The following is a 5000-nucleotide window of genomic DNA, read 5'->3' as shown; positions in this document are numbered from 1 at the left end:
TTGCCCTTGCCCTTACCCCCCATGTGAGAAGAAGTGTGATAATCAGTGATTTTGATTTCATTGCGCATATTCTGTCTCGCTTTTCCCCTTAAATACACTCTCAATTTTCCCTTTATATGTATATATATATATATTATATATATATTTATATATATATATTATATATATATATATATATATATATAATATATATTATGTATGTATATGTTTTTATATATTATATTATTATATATCATATATATATATGATTATATAATGTATAATACTGTTTATATTATATATATATTATATAATATATATAACTATATATATTCTATAATCCATATATTAAATTATATGCAAGTATACCATTATAATTATAAAAATTATCTATCTATCTATATCTCTATACTTATTTATATATGTATCATATATATATATATTATATAGAATTATGTATATTCGCGGTATATATATATTATATTATATTAAATATTATTACGCATATATATATAGATATATATATATTATTATGTATGTATTTGTTTGTATATATATATATATATATATATATATATATATATATATATATATATATATATATATATATATATATATATATATGTATATGTTTTATATATATATATATATATTATATATATATATATATATATATAATAATTTATATTTAATTATGCCAGGTATACCATATATACATATATTATCTATCTATCTATCTCTATAACATATATATATATTATATTTATTATATATATATATATATAATATATATATATATTATATATATATATATAAAGATAGGGGAGAGAAAGAGCGATAGGGAGAGAAAGAGCGATAGGAAACCTACCTGCACTTTGTGCTACAGTTTATTATTTCCAACTAAAAAAGTTTGGTACATCCCAGATATCCACCAATATTTTTCTTTTCTTTTTTTTCCTTTCTTTTATTTTCTTTCATGTTTTCTTCTATTTATCGAAGTTTCCAATCTGTTTTTTCTTTTTTTTTCAAGTTACCGATATTTGTTATTTCTTTTTCAAACTGACTGATTGGAACAGCACTGACCTGACTGACTGAGTGACTATCGACTAATGAACGGGTCGTTTTGTCTGACCGAAAATATTTCCGTAGCAATGCGAACGAAAAAGTTTAGACGTGAATGAAAAGAAAAAAAAAAAATCTAGTGGGTTCGCGAAAGAAAGGCGGCAGACGGATCGGAGACTAAGGGCAACGATATAAATTTATTAAAGGGACGATTGCTTCGTCGATTGATTAATTCAGAAACAATTATGTACTTATGCATAATCAAGCTCACAACATACACCAAATTTATATATTATATTATATATATATTATATATTTATATGTGTGTTGGTTGTTGTGTGGTTGTTTGTGTGTGTGTTGTGTGTGTGTGTGTGTGTGTGTGTTTGTTGTGTGTGTGTGTTGTGTTGTTGTAGTGTGTGTATATGAATATAGATATATATTATATATTATAATATATATAATTTATATATATATATATATAATTATATATTTATATATATATATATTGTATTAATATTATATATATATATATATAGAATATATATATATATACATTATATATGTATTTATATATATGATATTATATACATATATATATTCATTAAATATTAATATACACATGTGTTGTCTGTGTTTGCTTTGAGTTGTGTGGGTGTTGTTGTGTGTGTGTGCGTGTGTGCTTGTTGTGTAGTGTGTGTGTGTGATTTTTCCCTCAGAGTTTTTCAAAATCGTTTTCACAGAATATTTCAGAGGGTCACAAGTCCCTCCCTCCACCCCCCCCCCTCCCATCCCAGTTCTTTCTCCCTGACTAACCTTTCTCAATTCGACCAGCGCCGGTGGTAAAAAAAAGTAATCTTCTTGAGACAATTACAAGACAAAACCCAATTAATGCCTGCTATTTTTTTATCTCCCTCACCCCCTCCCCCCTCCCCCCACATCCCATTTACCTCCTCTCCATACCTCTTCCTCGAAATCATCATCCTCCTCCTCTTCTTCCTCCGCCTCCTCCTATCCCCCTCCCCCTCCTACTCCTCCCTATGGAGGTTGTTATACGATAGTTTTTTTCACTCTTTCTCTCTATCCCTGTCTTTCTCTCTTTCTCTCTCTCTCTCTCTCTCTCTGTCTTTCTCCTAAGTCAGTCTTCTCTCTTCCTTTCTCGCCTCTCTAACTCTTTTCTTTCTATCTTCTCTCTCCTCCTCTCCCTCTTCTCTCTCTCTTCACTCTCTCTCTCTCCTCCTCTCTCTTCTCCTCTCTCCCTCTCCTTTCTCCTTTCTCTATCCTCCTCCTCTCTCTCTCTCATCATCATCACTCCCCTGCTCCTCCTCTCCCTCTCCTCTCACTCCTCTCTCCCTCTCTCTCCCTCCCTCTCTCCTCCCCTCCTCTCATCGCGTCCATCGGGTCTCTCCCTACCCTCTCCTCTCTCTCTCCCCCATCCCATCTCCTCTTCTTAACATTCCCCTCTCTCCTCTCTCTCTCGCTCTCCCAGTTACCTCTCTCTCTCTCTCTCTCTCTCTCTCTCTCTCTCTCTCTCTTTCTCTCTCTCTCTCCTTCCCTGTCGATTAAACGATTAAATTGCTCCATTAATAATTGACAACAAATTGCTTTCGTCGGCAAAAGAAAATGGAAGAAAAAAAAGTAAAATCGAAAGACAAATGAGAGAGAGAGAGAGAGAGAGAGAGAGAGAGAGAGAGAGAGAGAGAGAGAAGAAAAGAACTATGCTCGAAAACGATACATTCCAACACACGGAGAGAGGGGGGGAGTGGGGTGGGGGGCGGGGGTAGGGAGGGAGGGAGGTATGGGATTGGAGGGGGAGGGGGGGGGGGGGGGGGGGGAGGAGGGGAGGGGAGGGGATGGGAGGGAGGGAGGGAGGGAGGGAGGGAGGAGGGGGAGTGCAAGCGAATTTATGTGAGTAATTTGTAAGCATTTTTGTCCAGGAATGAGATGTGGAGTTTTTAATTAGTTGGAGAAGACGCGGAGTTAAGAAGGGGGGAGGGGAGTGGAGGGTGGGAGGAATGAGGAGGGGGAGGGGGAAGGGGGAAGGGAGGAGGAGGGGAGAAAGAGGGAAGGGTGGAAGAAGGGATGAGAGGGGTAGCAGGGGAAAGAAGGAAGGAGGGAAGAGGGGGGAAAGAGAGGAAGGGGAAGGATGAAGAAGAGGGGAGGAGGGGATAAGGAGAGGGAAGGGGGTAAGGAGGGAGGTGTGCGAATAAAAGAGCAGGGGGAAGGAAAGAGTACGGTGGAAGAACGGAGGAGGAGGAATAAGGAGAGTTTTCACACGTCATTTCATTATCACCCACTCACATTCAACTCTCTCCTCCACCTCCACCTCACCTAACTTTTGTACTTCCCTTTTCCCCCTCTTCCTCTCCTACTCCTCCTCCTCCTTTCTCCACCTTCCTCCACCCACATCCTGCCGGTCCCTCCTCCTCTCCTCTCCTCCTCCCCTCCTCCTCCTACCTGCCTCTCCCTCCTCCTCCTCCTTCCTTTCCTCCTTTACCCCTCCTCCACACGCATCTGCCTCCCCGCTCCTCCTCCTCCTCCTCCTCCTCCTCCTCCTCCTCCTCCTCCTCCTCCTCCCTCCCTCCCTCCCTCCATCCTTCCTCCCTCTCCTCCTCCTTTTCCTCCTAACTTATCTTCTTTGCACCTTCTGCTCCGCATATCCCCCTCCCTTCCTTCCTTTCCCCCCCCCCCCCCTTTCCCTCTCACCCCCCCTCCCCGGGGGGGCCCCCACCCCTCTCTCCCCCCCCCAAATTCCTTCCCCCTCCCCCCCCCTTCCCTTTTCCCCTTTCCACGCCCCCCCCCGCCCCTGCGGGTTCCTCCCCCCTCCCACCCCCCCCCCACACCCCCTCTCCAAAAAAAAAAAAAACCAAAAAAAACCCAAAAAACTTAAAAAACATCCTCCCCCCACCCCCACTCCAAAAAAACATCTTTCTCTTCCTCTATCCTCTAAATCCTCTCTCTCTCTCATTTTCTCTCTTCTATCTCCCTTCTCTCTCTATTTTCACTTCCTTTTTCCCATCTCCTCTCTCACCTCCCCTCTCAAAAATTTTAAAAAAAAATTCTTTTTTTTAAATTTTTTTTAAAAAATCTCCTCTTTTTAAAAATTAATCTTCCTTAAATTTTTTTAAAAAAAATACTTTCATTTTTTTTCAAAAAAAAATTCCTCTCCAAATTTCTTCCTCTCTTTTTTTCCTCACATTTTTTCTCCTTCCTTTTCAGTACCCTTTCTCCTTTTCCTCCTCTCCCTCTTTCCCTCTTTTCCTCCTTCCCTCGTTCCTCCTCATTTTTTTTTTTTTTCTTTCTTTTCTTTTTTCTTTTTCCTCAATCTTCCCCCTTTTCCTCCCTCCCCCTTCTTTCCCCCTCATCCTTTTCCTCCTCTTTTTTTATTTTTCAACCCTCCCATTCCCTTCTCCTCCTCTCCCTCTTCCCTTTTCCCTTCTATTTTCCCCTCCCCTCCCTCCTCTCCTCCTCTCTCTCTCTTCCCCCTCCTCTCTCTCCTCCTCTTCCCCCTCCTCCTCCACTCCCTCCATCTCTCCCTTTTTCTCCCTCCTTCTTCTCTCCTCCCTCCTCTCCCTCTCCCTCCGTCCTCTCCTCAATCCCTCTCTCCCCTCTCTCTCTCTCTCTCCCCCCTCCAATCTCTCCTTTTCTCTCTCTCCTCCTCCTCTCTCTCCTCCTCTACTCTCTCTCTCTCTTTCTCACTCTCTCTCTGCCTCTCATCTCTCATCTCTTCCTCTCTTCCTCCTCTCTCTCTTCTATCCTCTCACTCTCTCTTAGCCTCTTCCCTTCCTCTTCCGCTTCTCTCCTCTACTCTATCCGTCTGCCCTCTCTCCCCATCTCTCTCTCTATCTCACCACCCCCTCCTACTCTATCGCCTCTCACCCTTCTCTCCTTCTTTCCTCTTCACCTACTTCCCCTCTCTCTCATACCCATCTCTTCCCCGGGCCTCCTTCTCTCCTCCTCTC

At 41.1% G+C, this 5000-nt stretch overlaps 1 protein-coding gene across 1 annotated transcript in view; it reads left to right on the top strand.

Moving 5' to 3' along the window:
- Nucleotides 1–5000, top strand: part of LOC122248893 (protein sax-3) — a gene marked incomplete in the record, with an annotated part of 157670 nt that overhangs the window by 145142 nt on the left and 7528 nt on the right.

This window comes from Penaeus japonicus, unplaced genomic scaffold, assembly GCF_977035675.1.
Source record: "Penaeus japonicus unplaced genomic scaffold, GWHDUDI00000001_assembly GWHDUDI00000015, whole genome shotgun sequence".
In the NCBI taxonomy this organism is placed as follows: domain Eukaryota; kingdom Metazoa; phylum Arthropoda; class Malacostraca; order Decapoda; family Penaeidae; genus Penaeus; species Penaeus japonicus.
The sequence above is the reverse complement of the archived record's forward strand: the minus strand, read 5'-3'. Positions and strand labels throughout refer to the sequence as shown.